This window comes from Ambystoma mexicanum, chromosome 7q (assembly GCF_040938575.1).
Source record: "Ambystoma mexicanum isolate Mex_15411 chromosome 7q, UKY_AmexF1_1, whole genome shotgun sequence".
NCBI classification, from domain to species: domain Eukaryota; kingdom Metazoa; phylum Chordata; class Amphibia; order Caudata; family Ambystomatidae; genus Ambystoma; species Ambystoma mexicanum.
Genome location: NC_090941.1, coordinates 263,648,269 through 263,670,465, shown reverse-complemented (window position 1 = coordinate 263,670,465; position 22,197 = coordinate 263,648,269).

Sequence of the window (22,197 nt, the reverse complement as noted above, 5' to 3'; positions counted from 1 at the left end):
CATGTGCCACTCATGTCCCCCAGCACTCCCACCCCCCAGCAGTGAGGGGTACCTGACAGCAGACCCCCACTCATGTCCCCCTGCACCCCACACCCCCCAGCAGTAAGGGGCACCTGCCAGCAAGCACCCACTCATGTCCCCCTGCACTCACACCCCCCAGCAGTGAGGGGCACCTGCCAGCAGGCCCCCACTCATGTCCCCCTGCACCCCCACCCCTAGCAGTGAGGCCACCTGCCAGCAGGCCCCCACTCCTGTCCCACTCATGTCCCCCTGCACCCCACCCCCAGCAGTGAGGGGTACTTGCCAGCAGGCCCCCACTCATGTCCCCCAGCACTCCCACCCCCCAGCAGTGAGGGGCACCTGCCAGCAGGCACCCACTCATGTCCCCCAGCACTCCCACCCCCCAGCAGTGACGGCCACCTGCCAGCAGGCACCCACTCATGTCCCCCTGCACCCCCACCCCCCAGCAGTGAGGGGCACCTGCCAGCAGGCCCCCACTCATGTCCCCCTGCACCCCCACCCCCTAGCAGTGAGGGGCACCTGTCAGCAGGCACCCATTCATATCATCCTGCACTCCCACTCCCTAGCATTGAGGGCTACCTTCCAGCAGGCCCCCACTCATGTCCCACTCATGTCCCCCTGCACCCCCACACCCCAGCAGTGAGGGGCACCTGCCAGCAGGCCCCCACACATGCCCCCCTGCACCCCTACCCCCCAGCAGTGAGGGCCACCTTGCAGCAGGCCCCCACTAATTTCCCACTGCGCCCCCACCACCCATCAGTAAGGGGCACCTGCCAGCAGGTCCCCACTCATGTCCCCCAGCACTTCCACCCCCCAGCAGTGAGGGGCACCTGCCAGCAGGCCCCCACTCATGTCCCCCTGCACTCCCACCACCCAGCAGTGAGGGGCACCTGCCAGCAGGCCCCCACTCATGTCCCCTTACACCCCCACCCCCCAGCAGTGAGGGCCACCTGCCAGCAGGCCCCCACTCATGTCCCACTCATGTCCCCCTGCACCCCACCCCCCAGCAGTGAGGGGTACCTGCCAGCAGGCCCCCACTCATGTCCCCCAGCACTCCCAACCCCCAGCAGTGAGGGGCACCTGACAGCAGGCCCCCACTCATGTCCCCCTGCACCCCCCACCCCCCAGCAGTGAGGGGCACCTGCCAGCAAGCACCCACTCATGTCCCCCTGCACCCACACCCCCCAGCAGTGAGGGGCACCTGCCAGCAGGCCCCCACTCATGTCCCCCTGCACCCCCACCCCCAGCAGTGAGGCCACCTGCCAGCAGGCCCCCACTCCTGTCCCACTCATGTCCCCCTGCACACCACCCCCCAGCAGTGAGGGGTACTTGCCAGCAGGCCCCCACTCATGTCCCCCAGCACTCCCACCCCCCAGCAGTGAGGGGCACCTGCCAGCAGGCCCCCACTCATGTCCCCCTGCACCCCCCACCCCCCAGCAGTGAGGGGCACCTGCCAGCAGGCACCCACTCATGTCCCCCTGCACCCACACCCCCCAGCAGTGAGGGGCACCTGCCAGCAGGCCCCCACTCATGTCCCCCTGCACCTTCACCCCCCAGCAGTGAGGGGCACCTGCCAGCAGACCCCCACTCATGTCCCCCTGCACCCCCAACCCCCAGCAGTGAGGGCCACCTGCCAGCAGGCCCCCACTCATGCCCCACTCATGTCCCCTGCACCCCCACCCCCCAGTAGTGAGGGGCACCTGCCAGCATGTCCCCATTCATGTCCCCCAGAAGTCCCACCCACCAGCAGTGAGGGGCACCTGCCAGCAGGCCCCCACTCATGTCCCCCTGCACCCCCACCCCACAGCAGTGAGGGCCACCTGCCAGCAGGCCCCCACTCATGTCCCACTCATGTCCCCCTGCATCCCCCAGCAGTGAGGGCCACCTGCCAGCAGGCCTCCACTCATGTCCCCCAGCACTCCCACCCCCCAGCAGTGAGGGGAACCTGCCAGCAGGCCCCCACTCATGTCCCCCTGCACCCCCACCCCCCAGCAGTGACAGCCACCTGCCAGCAGGCACCCACTCATGTCCCCCTGCACCCCCACCGCCCAGCAGTGAGGGGCACCTGCCAGCAGGCCCCCACTCATGTCCCACTCATGTCCCCCTGCACCCCCACCCCCTAGCAGTGAGGGGCACCTGTCAGCAGGCACCCACTCATATGCCCCTGCACTCCCACTCCCTAGCAGTGAGGGCTACCTTCCAGCAGGACCCCACTCATGTCCCACTCATGTCCCCCTGCACCCCCACCCCCCAGCAGTGAGGGGCACCTGCCAGCAGGCCCCCACTCATGTCCCCCTGCACCCCCACCCCACAGCAGTGAGGGGCACCTGTCAGCAGGCCCCCACTCATGTCCCACCCATGTCCCCCTGCAACCCCACCCCCCAGCAGTGAGGGACACCTGCCAGCAGGCCCCCACTCATGTCCTCCTGCACCCCCACCCCCCAGAATTGAGGGCCACCTGCCAGCAGGCCCCCACTCATTTACCCTGCACCCCCACCCCCCAGCAGTGAGGGGCACCTGTCAGCAGGCCCCCACTCATGTCCCACTCATGTCCCCCTGCACCCCCACCCCCCAGCAGTGAGGGGCACCTGCCAGCAGGCCCCCACTCATGTCCCCCTGCATCCCCACCCCCCAGCATTGAGGGCCACCTGCCAGCAGGCCCCCACTCATTTACCCCTGCACCCCCACCCCCCAGCAGTGAGGGGCACCTGCCAGCAGGCCCCCACTCATGTCCCCCAGCACTCCCACCCCCCAGCAGTGAGGGGCACCTGCCAGCAGGCCCCCACTCATGTCCCCCTGCACCTCCACCCCCCAGCAGTGAGGGCCACCTGCCAGCAGGCCCCCACTCATGTCCCCCTGCACCCCCACCCCCCAGCACCCCCACCCCCCAGCAGTGAGGGCCACCTGCCAGCAGGCCCCCACTCATGTCCCCCTGCACCCCCACCCCCCAGCAGTGAGAGGTACCTGCCAGCAGGCACCCACTCATGTCCCCCTACACCCCCACCCCCCAGCAGTGAGGGGCACCTGCCAGCAGGCCCTCACTCATGTCCCACTCATGTCTCCCTGCACCCCCACCCCCTAGCAGTGAGGGGCACCTGTCAGCAGGCACCCACTCATGTCCCCCTGCACTCCCACTCCCTAGCAGTGAGGGCTACCTTCCAGCAGGCCCCCACTCATGTCCCACTCATGTCCCTCTGTACCCCCACCCCCCAGCAATGAGGGCCACATGTTAGCAGGCCCCCACTCATGTCTCCCTGCGCCCCCACCACCCATCAGTAAGGGGCACCTGCCAGCAGGTCTCCACTCATGTCCCCCAGCAGGCCCCCACGCATGTCCCCCTGCACCCACACCCCCCAGCAGTGAGGGGCACCTGCCAGCAGGCCCTCACTCATGTCCCACTCATGTCCCCCTGCACCCCACCCCCAGCAGTGAGGCCACCTGCCAGCAGGCCCCCACTCCTGTCCCACTCATGTCCCCCTGCACCCCACCCCCCAGCAGTGAGGGGTACTTGCCAGCAGGCCCCCACTCATGTCCCCCAGCACTCCCACCCCCCAGCAGTGAGGGGCACCTGCCAGCAGGCCCCCACTCATGTCTCCCTGCACCCCCACCCCCCAGCAGTGAGGGCCACCTGCCAGCAGGCCCCCACTCATGTCATCCTGCACCCCCACCCCCCAGCAGTGAGGGGCACCTGCCAGCAGACCCCCACTCATGTCCCCCTGCACCCCCAACCCCCAGCAGTGAGGGCCACCTACCAGCAGGACCCCACTCATGCCCCACTCATGTCCCCCTGCACCCCCACCCCCCAGTAGTGAGGGGCACCTGCCAGCATGTCCCCATTCATGTCCCCCAGAAGTCCCACCCATTAGCAGTGAGGGGCACCTGCCAGCAGGCCCCCACTCATGTCCCCCTGCACCCCAACCCCACAGCAGTGAGGGCCACCTGCCAGCAGGCCCCCACGCATGTCCCACTCATGTCCCCCTGCACCCCCCAGCAGTGAGGGCCACCTGCCAGCAGGCCTCCACTCATGTCCCCCAGCACTCCCACCCCCCAGCAGTGAGGGGAACCGGCCAGCAGGCCCCCACTCATGTCCCCCTGCACCCCCACCCCCCAGCAGTGACGGCCACCTGCCAGCAGGTCCCCACTCATGTCCCCCTGCACCCCCACCCCCCAGCAGTGAGGGGCACCTGCCAGCAGGCCCCCACTCATGTCCCCCTGCACCCCCACCTCCCAGCAATGAGGGCCACCTGCCAGCAGGCCCCCACTCATGTTCCATTCATGTCCCCCTGCACCCCCACCCCCCCAGCAGTGAGGGGCACCTGCCAGCAGGCCCCCACTCATGTCCCCCAGCACTCCCACCCCCCAGCAGTGAGGGGCACCTGCCAGCAGGCCCCCACTCATGTCCCCCTGCACTCCCACCCCACAGCAGTGAGGGGCACCTGCCAGCAGGCCCCCACTCATGTCCCCCTGCACCCACACCCCCCAGCAGTGAGGGGCGCCTGTCAGCAAGCCCCCACTCATGTCCCACTCATGTCCCCCTGCACCCCCACCCCCCAGCAGTGAGTGGTACCTGCCAGCAGGCCCCCACTCATGTCCCCCTGCACCCCCACCCCCCAGCATTGAGGGCCACCTGCCAGCAGTCCCCCACTCATTTACCCCTGCACCCCCACCCCCCAGAAGTGAGGGGCACCTGCCAGCAGGCCCCCACTCATGTCCCCCAGCACTCCCACCCCCCAGCAGTGAGGGGTACCTGCCAGCAGACACCCACTCATGTCCCCCTGCACCCCCACACCCCAGCAGTGAGGGGCACCTGCTAGCAGGCCCCCACTCTTGCCTCCCTGCACCCCCACCCCCCAGCAGTGAGGGCCACCTGTCAGCAGGCCCCCACTCATGTCCCCCTGCGCCCCCACCACCCATCAGTAAGGGGCACCTGCCAGCAGGTCCCCACTCATGTCCCCCAGCACTCCCACCCCCCAGCAGTGAGGAGCACCTGCCAGCAGGCCCCCACTCATGTCCCCCTGCACTCCCCACCCCCCAGCAGTGAGGGGCACCTGCCAGCAGGCACCCACTCATGTCCCCCTGCACCCATACCTCCCAGCAGTGAGGGGCACCTGCGAGCAGGCCCCCACTCATGTCCCACTCATGTCCACCTGCACCCTTACCCCCAGCAGTGAGGGCCACTTGCCAGCAGGCCCCCACTCCTGTCCCACTCATGTCCCCCTGCACCCCACCCCCAGCAGTGAAGGGTACTTGCCAGCAGGCCACCACTCATGTCCCCCAGCACTCCCACCCCCCAGCAGTGAGGGGCACCTGCCAGCAGGCCCCCACTCATGTCCCCCTGCCCCCCACCCCCCAGCAGTGAGGGGCACCTGCCAGCAGACCCCCACTCATGTCCCCCTGCACCCCCAACCCCCAGCAGTGAGGGCCACCTGCCAGCAGGCCCCCACTCATGCCCCACTCATGTCCCCTGCACCCCCACCCCCCAGTAGTGAGGGGCACCTGCCAGCATGTCCCATTCATGTCCCCCAGAAGTCCCAACCACCAGCAGTGAGGGGCACCTGCCAGCAGGCCCCTACTCATGTCCCCCTGCACCCCCACCACACAGCAGTGAGGGCCACCTGCCAGCATGTCCCCATTCATGTCCCCCAGAAGTCCCAACCACCAGCAGTGAGGGGCACCTGCCAGCAGGCCCCTACTCATGTCCCCCTGCACCCCCACCCCACAGCAGTGAGGGCCACCTGCCAGCAGGCCCCCACTCATGTCCCACTCATGTCCCCCTGCAACCCCCAGCAGTGAGGGCCACCTGCCAGCAGGCCCCCACTCATGTCCCCCAGCACTCCCACCCCCCAGCAGTGAGGGGAACCTGCCAGCAGGCCCCCACTCATGTCCCCCTGCACCCCCACCCCCCAGCAGTGACGACCACCTGCCAGCAGGCCCCCACTCATGTCCCCCTGCACCCCCACCCCCCAGCAGTGAGGGGCACCTGCCAGCAGGCCCCCACTCATGTCCCCCTGCACCCCCACCTCCCAGCAATGAGGGCCACCTGCCAGCAGGCCCCCACTCATGTTCCACTCATTTCCCCCTGCACCCCCACACCCCCAGCAGTGAGGGGCACCTGCCAGCAGGCCCCCACTCATGTCCCCCAGCACTCCCACCCCCCAACAGTGAGGGGCACCTGCCAGCAGGCCCACCCTCATGTCCCCCTGCACCCCCACCCCACAGCAGTGAGGGGCACCTGCCAGCAGGCCCCCACTCATGTCCCCCAGCACTCCCACCCCCCAGGAGTGAGGGGCACCTGCCAGCAGGCCCCCACTCATGTCCCCCTGTACCCCCACCCCACAGCAGTGAGGGGCACCTGCCAGCAGGCCCCCACTCATGTCCCCCTGCAACCACACCCCCCAGCAGTGAGGGACACCTGTCAGCAGGCCCCCACTCATGTCCCACTCATGTCCCCCTACACCCCCACCCCCCAGCAGTGAGTGGCACCTGCCAGCAGGCCCCCACTCATGTCCCCCTGCACCCCCACCCCCCAGCAGTGAGGGACACCTGTCAGCAGGCCCCCACTCATGTCCCACTCATGTCCCCCTACACCCCCACCCCCCAGCAGTGAGTGGCACCTGCCAGCAGTCCCCCACTCATTTACCCCTGCACCCCCACCCCCCAGCAGTGAGGGGCACCTGCCAGCAGGCCCCCACTCATGTCCCCCAGCACTCCCACCCCCCAGCAGTGAGGGGCACCTGCCAGCAGGACCCCACTCATGTCCCCCTGCACCCCCACCACCCAGCAGTGAGGGGCACCTGCCAGCAGGCACCCGCTCATGTCCCCCTGCACCCTCACCCCCCCAGCAGTGAGGGCCACCTGCCAGCAGGCCCCCACTCATGTCGTACTCATGTCCCCCTGCACCCCCATCCCCCAGTAGTGAGGGGCACCTCCCAGCAGGCCCCCACTCATGTCCCCCAGAACTCCCACCCCTCAGCAGTGAGGGCCACCTGCCAGCAGGCCCCCACTCATGTCCCCCTGCACCCCCATCCCCCAGCAGTGAGGGGCACCTGCCAGCAGGCCCCCACTCATGTCCCCCTGCACCCCTACCCCCCAGCAGTGAGGGCCACGTGCCAGCAGGCCCCCACTCATGTACCCCTGCACTCCCACCCCCCAGCAGTGAGGGGAACCTGCCAGCAGGCCCCCACTCATGTCCCCCAGCACTCCCACCCCCCAACAGTGAGGGGTACCTGCCAGCAGGCCCCCACTCATGTCCCCCTGCACCCACACCCCCAGCCATGAGGGGCACCTGCCATCAGGCCCCCACTCATGTCCCCTTGCACACCCACCCCCAGCAGTGAGGTCCGAATGCCAGCAGGCCCCCACTCATGTCCCACTCATGTCCCCCTGCACCCCCACCCCCAGCAGTGAGGGGTACCTGCCAGCAGGCCCCCACTCGTGTCCCCCAGCACTACCACCCCCCAGCAGTGAGGGGCACCTGCCAACAGGGCCCCACTCATGTCCCCTTGCACCCCACCCCCCAGCCATGAGGGGCACCTGCCATCAGGCCCCCACTCATGTCCCCTTGCACACCCACCCCCAGCAGTGAGGTCCAAATGCCAGCAGGCCCCCACTCATGTCCCACTCATGTCCCCCTGCACCCCCACCCCCAGCAGTGAGGGGTACCTGCCAGCAGGCCCCCACTCGTGTCCCCCACCACTACCACCCCCCAGCAGTGAGGGGCACCTGCCAACAGGGCCCCACTCATGTCCCCCTGCACCCCCACCCCCGAGCAGTGAGGGCCACCTGCCAGCAGGCCCCCACTCATGTCCCACTCATGTCCCCCCGCAACCCCACCCCCAGCAGTGAGGCGCACCTACCAGCAGACCCCCACTCATGTCCCCCAGCACTCCCACCCCCCAGCAGTGAGGGGTTCCTGCCAGTAGGCCCCCACTCGTGTCCCCCTGCACCCCCAGCCCCCAGCAGTGAGGGCCACCTGCCAGCAGGCCCCCACTCATGTCCAACAGCACCCCGTACCCCCAGCAGTAAGGGCCACCTGCCAGCAGGCCCCCACTCATGTGCCACTCATGTCCCCCAGCACTCCCACCCCCCAGCAGTTAGGGGCACCTGACAGCAGGCCCCCACTCATGTCCCCCTGCACCCCACCCCCCCCAGCAGTGAGGGGCACCTGCCAGCAGGCACCCACTCATGTCCCCCTGCACTCACACCCCCCAGCAGTGATGGGCACCTGCCAGCAGGCCCCCAGTCATGTCCCCCTGCACCCCCACCCCTAGCAGTTAGGCCACCTGCCAGCAGGCCCCCACTCCTGTCCCACTCATGTCCCCCTGCACCCCACCCCCCAGCAGTGAGGGGTACTTGCCAGCAGGCCCCCACTCATGTCCCCCAGCACTCCCACCCCCCAGCAGTGAGGGGCACCTGCCAGCAGGCACCCACTCATGTCCCCCAGCACTCCCACCCCCCAGCAGTGACGGCCACCTGCCAGCAGGCACCCACTCATGTCCCCCTGCACCCCCACCCCCCAGCAGTGAGGGGCACCTGCCAGCAGGCCCCCACTCATGTCCCCCTGCACCCCCACCCCCTAGCAGTGAGGGGCACCTGTTAGCAGGCACCCACTCATATCCCCCTGCACTCCCACTCCCTAGCATTGAGGGCTACCTTCCAGCAGGCCCCCACTCATGTCCCACTCATGTCCCCCTGGACCTCCACACCCCAGCAGTGAGGGGCACCTGCCAGCAGGCCCCCACGCATGCCCCCCTGTACCCCTACCCCCCAGCAGTGAGGGCCACCTTGCAGCAGGCCCCCACTCATGTCCCCCTGCGCCCCCACCACCCATCAGTAAGGGGCACCTGCCAGCAGGTCCCCACTCATGTCCCCCAGCACTTCCACCCCCCAGCAGTGAGGGGCACCTGCCAGCAGGCCCCCACTCATGTCCCCCTGCACTCCCACCCCCCAGCAGTGAGGGGCACCTGCCAGCAGGCCCCCACTCATGTCCCCCTGCACCCCCCACCCCCCAGCAGTGAGGGGCACCTGCCAGCAGGCACCCACTCATGTCCCCCTGCACCCACACCCCCCAGCAGTGAGGGGCACCTGCCAGCAGGCCCCCACTCATGCTCCACTCATGTCCCCTGCACCTCCACCCCCCAGTAGTGAGGGGCACCTGCCAGCATGTCCCCATTCATGTCCCCCAGAAGTCCCACCCACCAGCAGTGAGGGGCACCTGCCAGCAGGCCCCCACTCATGTCCCCCTGCACCCCCACCCCCCAGCAGTGACGGCCACCTGCCAGCAGGCACCCACTCATGTCCCCCTGCACCCCCACCCCCCAGCAGTGAGGGGCACCTGCCAGCAGGCCCCCACTCATGTCCCACTCATGTCCCCCTGCACCCCCACCCCCTAGCAGTGAGGGCTACCTTCCAGCAGGCCCCCACTCATGTCCCACTCATGTCCCCCTGCACCCCCACCCCCCAGCAGTGAGGGGCACCTGTCAGCAGGACCCCACTCATGTCCCCCTGCACCCCCACCCCACAGCAGTGAGGGGCACCTGTCAGCAGGCCCCCACTCATGTCCCACTCATGTCCCCCTGCAACCCCACCCCCCAGCAGTGAGGGGCACCTGCCAGCAAGCCCCCACTCATGTCCCCCTGCACCCCCACCCCCCAGCATTGAGGGCCACCTGCCAGCAGGCCCCCACTCAATTACCCTGCACCCCCACCCCCCATCAGTGAGGGGCACCTGTCAGCAGGCCCCCACTCATGTCCCACTCATGTCCCCCTGCACCCCCACCCCCCAGCAGTGAGGGGCACCTGCCAGCAGGCCCCCACTCATGTCCCCCTGCACCCCCACCCCCCAGCATTGAGGGCCACCTGCCAGCAGGCACCCACTCATTTACCCCTGCACCCCCACCCCCCAGCAGTGAGGGGCACCTGCCAGCAGGCCCCCACTCATGTCCCCCAGCACTCCCACCCCCCAGCAGTGAGGGGCACCTGCCAGCAGGCCCCCACTCATGTCCCCCTGCACCTCCACCCCCAAGCAGTGAGGGCCACCTGCCAGCAGGCCCCCACTCATGTCCCCTGCACCCCCGCCCCCCAGCACCCCCACCCCTCAGCAGTGAGGGCCACCTGCCAGCAGGCCCCCACTCATGTCACCCTGCACCCCCACCCCCCAGCAGTGAGGGGTACCTGCCAGCAGGCACCCACTCATGTCCCCCTACACCCCCACACCCCAGCAGTGAGGGGCACCTGCCAGCAGGCCCCCACTCATGTCCCACTCATGTCCCCCTGCACCCCCACCCCCTAGCAGTGAGGGGCACCTGTCAGCAGGCACCCACTCATGTCCCCCTGCACTCCCACTCCCTAGCAGTGAGGGCTACCTTCCGGCAGGCCCCCACTCATGTCCCCCTGTACCCCCACCCCCCAGCAATGAGGGCCACCTGTCAGCAGGCCCCCACTCATGTCTCCCTGCGCCCCCACCACCCATCAGTAAGGGGTACCTGCCAGCAGGTCTCCACTCATGTCCCCCAGCACTTCCACCCCCCAGCAGTGAGGGGCACCTGCCAGCAGGCCCCCACTCATGTCCCCCTGCACCCCCACCCCCCAGCAGTGAGGGGCACCTGCCAGCAGGCCCCCACTCATGTCCCACTCATGTCCCCCTGCACCCCACCTCCAGCAGTGAGGCCACCTGCCAGCAGGCCCCCACTCCTGTCCCACTCATGTCCCCCTGCACCCCACCCCCCAGCAGTGAGGGGCACCTGCCAGCAGGCCCCCACTCATGTCTCCCTGCACCCCACCCCCCAGCAGTGACGGCCACCTGCCAGCAGGCCCCCACTCATGTCCTCCTGCACCCCCACCCCCCAGCAGTGAGGGGCACCTGCCAGCAGACCCCCACTCATGTCCCCCTGCACCCCCAACCCCCAGCAGTGAGGGCCACCTACCAGCAGGACCCCACTCATGCCCCACTCATGTCCCCCTGCACCCCCACCCCCCAGTAGTGAGGGGCACCTGCCAGCATGTCCCCATTCATGTCCCCAGAAGTCCCACCCACCAGCAGTGAGGGGCACCTGCCAGCAGGCCCCCACTCATGTCCCCCTGCACCCCCACCCCACAGCAGTGAGGGCCACCTGCCAGCAGGCCCCCACTCATGTCCCACTCATGTCCCCCTGCACCCCCAGCAGTGAGGGCCACCTGCCAGCAGGCCTCCACTCATGTCCCCCAGCACTCCCACCCCCTAGCAGTGAGGGGAACCGGCCAGCAGGCCCCCACTCATGTCCCCCTGCACCCCCACCCCCCAGCAGTGACGGCCACCTGCCAGCAGGCCCCCACTCATGTCCCCCTGCACCCACACCTCCCAGCAATGAGGGCCACCTGCCAGCAGGCCCCCACTCATGTTCCATTCATGTCCCCCTGCACCCCCACCCCCCAGCAGTGAGGGGCACCTGCCAGCAGGCCCCCACTCATGTCCCCCAGCACTCCCACCCCCCAGCAGTGAGGGGCACCTGCCAGCAGGCCCCCACTCATGTCCCCCTGCACTCCCACCCCACAGCAGTGAGGGGCACCTGCCAGCAGGCCCCCACTCATGTCCCACTCATGTCCCCCTGCACCCCCACTCCCTAGCAGTGAGGGGCACCTGTCAGCAGGCACCCACTCATGTCCCCCTGCACTCCCACTCCCTAGCAGTGAGGGCTACCTTCCGGCAGGCCCCCACTCATGTCCCACTCATGTCCCCCTGTACCCCCACCCCCCAGCAATGAGGGCCACCTGTCAGCAGGCCCCCACTCATGTCTCCCTGCGCCCCCACCACCCATCAGTAAGGGGTACCTGCCAGCAGGTCTCCACTCATGTCCCCCAGCACTTCCACCCCCCAGCAGTGAGGGGCACCTGCCAGCAGGCCCCCACTCATGTCCCCCTGCACCCCCACCCCCCAGCAGTGAGGGGCACCTGCCAGCAGGCCCCCACTCATGTCCCACTCATGTCCCCTTGCACCCTCACCCCCCAGCAGTGAGGGCCACCTGCCAGCAGGCTCCCACTCATGTCCCCCTGCACCCCACCCCCCAGCAGTGAGGGGTACCTGCCAGCAGGCCCCCACTCATGTCCCCCTGCACCCACACCCCCCAGCAGTGAGGGGCACCTGCCAGCAGGCCCCCACTCATGTCCCACTCATGTCCCCCTGCACCCCACCTCCAGCAGTGAGGCCACCTGCCAGCAGGCCCCCACTCCTGTCCCACTCATGTCCCCCTGCACCCCACCCCCCAGCAGTGAGGGGTACTTGCCAGCAGGCCCCCACTCATGTCCCCCAGCACTCCCACCCCCCAGCAGTGAGGGGCACCTGCCAGCAGGCCCCCACTCATGTCTCTCTGCACCCCACCCCCCAGCAGTGAGGGCCACCTGCCAGCAGGCCCCCACTCATGTCCTCCTGCACCCCCACCCCCCAGCAGTGAGGGGCACCTGCCAGCAGACCCCCACTCATGTCCCCCTGCACCCCCAACCCCCAGCAGTGAGGGCCACCTACCAGCAGGACCCCACTCATGCCCCACTCATGTCCCCCTGCACCCCCACCCCCCAGTAGTGAGGGGCACCTGCCAGCATGTCCCCATTCATGTCCCCCAGAAGTCCCACCCACCAGCAGTGAGGGGCACCTGCCAGCAGGCCCCCACTCATGTCCCCCTGCACCCCCACCCCACAGCAGTGAGGGCCACCTGCCAGCAGGCCCCTACTCATGTCCCACTCATGTCCCCCTGCACCCCCAGCAGTGAGGGCCACCTGCCAGCAGGCCGCCACTCATGTCCCCCAGCACTCCCACCCCCCAGCAGTGAGGGGAACCGGCCAGCAGGCCCCCACTCATGTCCCCCTTCACCCCCACCCCCAAGCAGTGACGGCCACCTGCCAGCAGGCCCCCACTCATGTCCCCCTGCACCCCCACCTCCCAGCAATGAGGGCCACCTGCCAGCAGGCCCCCACTCATGTTCCATTCATGTCCCCCTGCACCCCCACCCCCCCAGCAGTGAGGGGCACCTGCCAGCAGGCCCCCACTCATGTCCCCCAGCACTCCCATCCCCCAGCAGTGAGGGGCAACTGCCAGCAGGCCCCCACTCATGTCCCCCTGCACTCCCACCCCACAGCAGTGAGGGGCACCTGCCAGCAGGCCCCCACTCATGTCCCCCTGCACCCACACCCCCCAGCAGTGAGGGGCGCCTGTCAGCAGGCCCCCACTCATGTCCCACTCATGTCCCCCTGCACCCTCACCCCCCAGCAGTGAGTGGTACCTGCCAGCAGGCCCCCACTCATGTCCCCCTGCAACCCCACCCCCCAGCATTGAGGTCCACCTGCCAGCAGTCCCCCACTCATTTACCCCTGCACCCCCACCCCCCAGCAGTGAGGGGCACCTGCCAGCAGGCCCCCACTCATGTCCCCCAGCACTCCCACCCCCCAGCAGTGAGGGTTACCTGCCAGCAGGCCCCCACTCATGTCCCCCAGCACTCCCACCCCCCAGCAGTGAGGGGCACCTGCCAGCAGGCCCCCACTCATGTCCCCCTGCACTCCCACATCACAGCAGTGAGGGGCACCTGCCAGCAGGCCCCCACTCATGTCCCCCTGCACCCACACCCCCCGGCAGTGAGGGGCGCCTGTCAGCAGGCCCCCACTCATGTCCCACTCATGTCCCCCTGCACCCCCACCCCCTAGCAGTGAGGGGCACCTGTCAGCAGGCACCCACTCATGTCCCCCTGCACTCCCACCCCCTAGCAGTGAGGGCCACCTGCCAGCAGGCCCCCACCCATGTCCCACTCATGTCCCCCTGCACCCCCACACCCCAGCAGTAAGGGGCACCTGCCAGCAGGTCCCCACTCATGTCCCCCAGCACTCCCACCCCCAGCAGTGAAGAGCACCTGCCAGCAGGCACCCACTCATGTCCCTCTGCACCCCCACCCCCCAGCAGTGAGGGGCACCTGCCAGCAGGCCCCCACTCATTTCCCCTTGCACCCCCACCCCCCAGCAGTGAGGGCCACCTGCCAGCAGGCCCCCACTCATGTCCCACACATGTCCCCCTGCACCCAACCCCCCAGCAGTGAGGGGTACCTGCCAGCAGGCCCCCACTCATGCCCCCCAGCACTCCCACCCCCCAGCAGTGGGGGGCACCTGACAGCAGGCCCCCATTCATGTCCCCCTGCACCCCCCACCCCCCAGCAGTGAGGGGCACCTGCCAGCAGGCCCCCACTCATGGCCCACTCATGTCCCCTTGCACCCTCACCCCCCAGCAGTGAGGGCCACCTGCCAGCAGGCTCCCACTCATGTCCCCCTGCACCCCACCCCCCAGCAGTGAGGGGTAACTGCCAGCAGGCCCCCACTCATGTCCCCCTGCACCCACACCCCCCAGCAGTGAGGGGCACCTGCCAGCAGGCCCCCACTCATGTCCCACTCATGTCCCCCTGCACCCCACCTCCAGCAGTGAGGCCACCTGCCAGCAGGCCCCCACTCCTGTCCCACTCATGTCCCCCTGCACCCCACCCCCCAGCAGTGAGGGGTACTTGCCAGCAGGCCCCCACTCATGTCCCCCAGCACTCCCACCCCCCAGCAGTGAGGGGCACCTGCCAGCAGGCCCCCACTCATGTCTCCCTGCACCCCACCCCCCAGCAGTGAGGGCCACCTGCCAGCAGGCCCCCACTCATGTCCTCCTGCACCCCCACCCCCCAGCAGTGAGGGGCACCTGCCAGCAGACCCCCACTCATGTCCCCCTGCACCCCCAACCCCCAGCAGTGAGGGCCACCTACCAGCAGGACCCCACTCATGCCCCACTCATGTCCCCCTGCACCCCCACCCCCCAGTAGTGAGGGGCACCTGCCAGCATGTCCCCATTCATGTCCCCCAGAAGTCCCACCCACCAGCAGTGAGGGGCACCTGCCAGCAGGCCCCCACTCATGTCCCCCTGCACCCCCACCCCACAGCAGTGAGGGCCACCTGCCAGCAGGCCCCCACTCATGTCCCACTCATGTCCCCCTGCACCCCCAGCAGTGAGGGCCACCTGCCAGCAGGCCGCCACTCATGTCCCCCAGCACTCCCACCCCCCAGCAGTGAGGGGAACCGGCCAGCAGGCCCCCACTCATGTCCCCCTTCACCCCCACCCCCAAGCAGTGACGGCCACCTGCCAGCAGGCCCCCACTCATGTCCCCCTGCACCCCCACCTCCCAGCAATGAGGGCCACCTGCCAGCAGGCCCCCACTCATGTTCCATTCATGTCCCCCTGCACCCCCACCCCCCCAGCAGTGAGGGGCACCTGCCAGCAGGCCCCCACTCATGTCCCCCAGCACTCCCACCCCCCAGCAGTGAGGGGCACCTGCCAGCAGGCCCCCACTCATGTCCCCCTGCACTCCCACCCCACAGCAGTGAGGGGCACCTGCCAGCAGGCCCCCACTCATGTCCCCCTGCACCCACACCCCCCAGCAGTGAGGGGCGCCTGTCAGCAGGCCCCCACTCATGTCCCACTCATGTCCCCCTGCACCCTCACCCCCCAGCAGTGAGTGGTACCTGCCAGCAGGCCCCCACTCATGTCCCCCTGCAACCCCACCCCCCAGCATTGAGGTCCACCTGCCAGCAGTCCCCCACTCATTTACCCTTGCACCCCCACCCCCCAGCAGTGAGGGGCACCTGCCAGCAGGCCCCCACTCATGTCCCCCAGCACTCCCACCCCCCAGCAGTGAGGGGTACCTGCCAGCAGGCCCCCACTCATGTCCCCCAGCACTCCCACCCCCCAGCAGTGAGGGGCACCTGCCAGCAGGCCCCCACTCATGTCCCCCTGCACTCCCACATCACAGCAGTGAGGGGCACCTGCCAGCAGGCCCCCACTCATGTCCCCCTGCACCCACACCCCCCGGCAGTGAGGGGCGCCTGTCAGCAGGCCCCCACTCATGTCCCACTCATGTCCCCCTGCACCCCCACCCCCTAGCAGTGAGGGGCACCTGTCAGCAGGCACCCACTCATGTCCCCCTGCACTCCCACCCCCTAGCAGTGAGGGCCACCTGCCAGCAGGCCCCCACCCATGTCCCACTCATGTCCCCCTGCACCCCCACACCCCAGCAGTAAGGGGCACCTGCCAGCAGGTCCCCACTCATGTCCCCCAGCACTCCCACCCCCCAGCAGTGAAGAGCACCTGCCAGCAGGCACCCACTCATGTCCCTCTGCACCCCCACCCCCCAGCAGTGAGGGGCACCTGCCAGCAGGCCCCCACTCATTTCCCCTTGCACCCCCACCCCCCAGCAGTGAGGGCCACCTGCCAGCAGGCCCCCACTCATGTCCCACACATGTCCCCCTGCACCCCACCCCCCAGCAGTGAGGAGTACCTGCCAGCAGGCCCCCACTCATGTCCCCCAGCACTCCCACCCCCCAGCAGTGAGGGGCACCTGACAGCAGGCCCCCATTCATGTCCCCCTGCACCCCCCAGCAGTGAGGGGCACCTGCCAGCAGGCACCCACTCATGTCCCCCTGCACCCACACCTCCCAGCAGTGAGGGGCACCTGCGAGCAGGCCCCCACTCATGTCCCACTCATGTCCCCCTGCACCCCCACCTCTAGCAGTGAGGGCCACTTGCCAGCAGGCCCCCACTCCTGTCCCACTCATGTCCCCCTGCACCCCACCCCCCAGCAGTGAAGGGTACTTGCCAGCAGGCCACCACTCATGTCCCCCAGCACTCCTACCCCCCAGCAGTGAGGGGCACCTGCCAGCAGGCCCCCACTCATGTCCCCCTGCACCCCCACCCCCCAGCAGTGAGGGCCACCTGCCAGCAGGCCCCCACTCATGTCCTCCTGCACCCCCACCCCCCAGCAGTGAGGGGCACCTGCCAGCAGAGCCCCACTCATGTCCCCCTGCACCCCCAACCCCCAGCAGTGAGGGCCACCTGCCAGCAGGCCCCCACTCATGTCCCACTCATGTCCCCCTGCACCCCCACCACCCAGTACTGAGGGGCACCTGCCAGCATGTCCCCATTCATGTCCCCCAGAAGTCCAAACCACCAGCAGTGAGGGGCACCTGCCAGCAGGCCCCTACTCATGTCCCCCTGCACCCCCACCCCACAGCAGTGAGGGCCACCTGCCAGCAGGCCCCCACTCATGTCCCACTCATGTCCCCCTGCAACCCCCAGCAGTGAGGGCCACCTGCCAGCAGGCCCCCACTCATGTCCCCCAGCACTCCCACCCCCCAGCAGTGAGGGGAACCTGCCAGCAGGCCACCACTCATGTCCCCCTGCACCCCCACCCCCCAGCAGTGACGGCCACCTGCCAGCAGGCCCCCACTCATGACCCCTGCACCCCCACCCCCCAGCAGTGAGGGGCACCTGCCAGCAAGCCCCCCCTCATGTCCCCCTGCACTCCCACCTCCAAGCAATGAGGGCCACCTGCCAGCAGGCCCCCACTCATGTTCCACTCATGTCCCCCTGCACCCCCACACCCCCAGTAGTGAGGGGCACCTGCCAGCAGGCCCCCACTCATGTCCCCCAGCACTCCCACCCCCCAACAGTGAGGGGCAGCTGCCAGCAGGCCCACCCTCATGTCCCCCTGCACCCCCACCCCACAGCAGTGAGGGGCACCTGCTAGCAGGCCCCCACTCATGTCCCCCAGCACTCCCACCCCCCAGCAGTGAGGGGCACCTGCGAGCAGGCCCCCACTCATGTCCCCCTGTACCCCCACCCCACAGCAGTGAGGGGCACCTGCCAGAAGGCCCCCACTCATGTCCCCCTGCAACCACACCCCCAGCAGTGAGGGACACCTGTCAGCAGGCCCCCACTCATGTCCCACTCATGTCCCCCTGCACCCCCACCCCCCAGCAGTGAGTGGCACCTGCCAGCAGGCCCCCACTCATGTCCCCCTGCACCCCCACCCCCCAGCATTGAGGGCCACCTGCCAGCAGTCCCCCACTCATTTACCCCTGCACCCCCACCCCCCAGCAGTGAGGGGCACCTGCCAGCAGGCCCCCACTCATGTCCCCCAGCACTCCCACCCTCCAGCAGTGAGGGGCACCTGCCAGCAGGCCCCCACTCATGTCCCCCTGCACCCCCACCACCCAGCAGTGAGGGGCACCTGCCAGCAGGCACCCGCTCATGTCCCCCTTCACCCTCACCCCCCAGCAGTGAGGGCCACCTGCCAGCAGGCCCCCACTCATGTCGCACTCATGTCCCCCTGCACCCCCATCCCCCAGTAGTGAGGGGCACCTGCCAGCAGGCCCCCACTCATGTCCCCCTGCACTCCCACCCCCAGCAGTGAGGGGCACCTGCCAGCAGGCCCCCACTCATGTCCCCCAGCACTCCCACCCCCCAACAGTGAGGGGCACCTGCCAGCAGGCCCCCACTCATGTCCTCCTGTACCCCCACCCCACAGCAGTGAGGGGCACCTGCCAGCAGGCCCCCACTCATGTCCCAATCATGTCCCCCTGCACGCCCACCCCCCAGCAGTGAGGGCCACCTGCCAGCAGGCCCCCACTCATGTCCCACTCATGTCCCCCTGCACCCCAACCCCCCAGCAGTGAGGGGCACCTGCCAGCACGCCCCCACTCATGTCCCCCTGCACCTCCACCCCCCAGCAGTGAGGGCCACATGCCAGCAGGCCCCCACTCATATCCCCCTGCACCCCATCCCCCAGCAGTAAGGGGCACCTGCCAGCAGGCCCCCACTTATGTCCCCCAGCACTCCCACCCCCGAGCAGTGAGGGGCACCTGCCAGCAGGCCCGCACTCATGTCCCCCCTCACTCCCACCCCCCAGCAGTGAGGGCCACCTGCCAGCAGGCCCCCACTCATGTCCCCCTGCACCCCACCCCCCAGCCATGAGGAGCACCTGCCATCAGGCCCCCACTCATGTCCCCTTGCACCCCCACCCCCAGCAGTGAGGTCCAAATGCCAGCAGGCCCCCACTCATGTCCCACTCATGTCCCCCTGCACCCCCACCCCCAGCAGTGAGGGGTACCTGCCAGCAGGCACCCACTCATGTCCCACTCATGTCTCCCTGCACCCCCACCCCCTAGCAGTGAGGGGCACCTGCCAGCAGGTCCCCACTCATGTCCCCCAGCACTTCCACCCCCCAGCAGTGAGGGGCACCTGCCAGCAGGCCCCCACTCATGTCCCCTTACACCCCCACCCCCCAGCAGGGAGGGCCACCTGCCAGCAGGCCCCCACTCATGTCCCACTCATGTCCCCCTGCACCCCACCCCCCAGCAGTGAGGGGTACCTGCCAGCAGGCCCCCACTCATGTCCCCCAGCACTCCCAACCCCCAGCAGTGAGGGGCACCTGACAGCAGGCCCCCACTCATGTCCCCCTGCACCCACACCCCCCAGCAGTGAGGGGCACCTGCCAGCAGGCCCCCACTCATGTCCCCCTGCACCCCCCACCCCCCAGCAGTAAGGGGCACCTGCCAGCAGGCACCCACTCATGTCCCCCTGCACCCACACCCCCCAGCAGTGAGGGGCACCTGCCAGCAGGCCCCCACTCATGTCCCCCTGCACCCCCACCCCCAGCAGTGAGGCCACCTGCCAGCAGGCCCCCACTCCTGTCCCCTTACACCCCCAACCCCCAGCAGGGAGGGCCACCTGCCAGCAGGCCCCCACTCATGTCCCACTCATGTCCCCCTGCACCCCACCCCCCAGCAGTGAGGGGTACCTGCCAGCAGGCCCCCACTCATGTCCCCCAGCACTCCCAACCCCCAGCAGTGAGGGGCACCTGACAGCAGGCCCCCACTCATGTCCCCCTGCAACCACACCCCCCAGCAGTGAGGGGCACCTGCCAGCAGGCCCCCACTCATGTCCCCCTGCACCCCCCACCCCCCAGCAGTAAGGGGCACCTGCCAGCAGGCACCCACTCATGTCCCCCTGCACCCACACCCCCCAGCAGTGAGGGGCACCTGCCAGCAGGCCCCCACTCATGTCCCCCTGCACCCCCACCCCCAGCAGTGAGGCCACCTGCCAGCAGGCCCCCACTCCTGTCCCACTCATGTCCCCCTGCACCCCACCCCCCAGCAGTGAGGGGCACCTGCCAGCAGGCCCGCACTCATGTCCCCCTGCACCCCCACCCCCCAGCAGTGAGGGGCACCTGCCAGCAGACCCACACTCATGTCCCCCTGCACCCCCAACCCCCAGCAGTGAGGGCCACCTGCCAGCATGCCCCCACTCATGCCCCACTCATGTCCCCCTGCACCCCCACCCCCCAGTAGTGAGGGGCACCTGCCAGCATGTCCCCATTCATGTCCCCCAGAAGTCCCACCCACCAGCAGTGAGGGGCACCTGCCAGCAGGCCCCCACTCATGTCCCCCTGCACCCCCCACCCCCCAGCAGTGAGGGGCACCTGCCAGCAGGCACCCACTCATGTCCCCCTGCACCCACACCCCCCAGCAGTGAGGGGCACCTGCCAGCAGGCCCCAACTCATGTCCCCCTGCACCCCCACCCCCAGCAGTGAGGCCACCTGCCAGCAGGCCCCCACTCCTGTCCCACTCATGTCCCCCTGCACCCCACCCCCCAGCAGTGAGGGGTACTTGCCAGCAGGCCCCCACTCATGTCCCCCAGCACTCCCACCCCCCAGCAGTGAGGGGCACCTGCCAGCAGGCCCCCACTCATGTCCCCCTGCACCCCCACCACCCAGCAGTGAGGGGCACCTGCCAGCAGACCCCCACTCATGTCCCCCTGCACCCCCAACCCCCAGCAGTGAGGGCCACCTGCCAGCAGGCCCCCACTCATGCCCCACTCATGTCCCCTGCACCCCCACCTTCCAGTAGTGAGGGGCACCTGCCAGCATGTCCCCATTCATGTCCCCCAGAAGTCCCACCCACCAGCAGTGAGGGGCACCTGCCAGCAGGTCCCCACTCATGTCCCCCTGCACCCCCACCCCACAGCAGTGAGGGCCACCTGCCAGCAGGCCTCCACTCATGTCCCCCAGCACTCCCACCCCCCAGCAGTGAGGGGAACCTGCCAGCAGGCCCCCACTCATGTCCCCCTGCACCCCCACCCCCCAGCAGTGACGGCCACCTGCCAGCAGGCACCCACTCATGTCCCACTCATGTCTCCCTGCACCCCCACCCCCTAGCAGTGAGGGGCACCTGCCAGCAGGTCCCCACTCATGTCCCCCAGCACTTCCACCCCCCAGCAGTGGAGGGCACCTGCCAGCAGGCCCCCACTCATGTCCCCCTGCACTCCCACCCCCAGCAGTGAGGGGCACCTGCCAGCAGGCCCCCACTCATGTCCCCTTACACCCCCACCCCCCAGCAGGGAGGGCCACCTGCCAGCAGGCCCCCACTCATGTCCCACTCATGTCCCCCTGCACCCCACCCCCCAGCAGTGAGGGGTACCTGCCAGCAGGCCCCCACTCATGTCCCCCAGCACTCCCAACCCCCAGCAGTGAGGGGCACCTGACAGCAGGCCCCCACTCATGTCCCCCTGCACCCACACCCCCCAGCAGTGAGGGGCACCTGCCAGCAGGCCCCCACTCATGTCCCCCTGCACCCCCACCCCCAGCAGTGAGGCCACCTGCCAGCAGGCCCCCACTCCTGTCCCACTCATGTCCCCCTGCACCCCACCCCCCAGCAGTGAGGGGCACCTGCTAGCAGGCCCCCACTCATGTCCCCCAGCACTCCCACCCCCCAGCAGTGAGGGGCACCTGCGAGCAGGCCCCCACTCATGTCCCCCTGTACCCCCACCCCACAGCAGTGAGGGGCACCTGCCAGAAGGCCCCCACTCATGTCCCCCTGCAACCACACCCCCAGCAGTGAGGGACACCTGTCAGCAGGCCCCCACTCATGTCCCACTCATGTCCCCCTGCACCCCCACCCCCCAGCAGTGAGTGGCACCTGCCAGCAGGCCCCCACTCATGTCCCCCTGCACCCCCACCCCCCAGCATTGAGGGCCACCTGCCAGCAGTCCCCCACTCATTTACCCCTGCACCCCCACCCCCCAGCAGTGAGGGGCACCTGCCAGCAGGCCCCCACTCATGTCCCCCAGCACTCCCACCCCCCAGCAGTGAGGGGCACCTGCCAGCAGGCCCCCACTCATGTCCCCCTGCACCCCCACCACCCAGCAGTGAGGGGCACCTGCCAGCAGGCACCCGCTCATGTCCCCCTTCACCCTCACCCCCCAGCAGTGAGGGCCACCTGCCAGCAGGCCCCCACTCATGTCGCACTCATGTCCCCCTGCACCCCCATCCCCCAGTAGTGAGGGGCACCTGCCAG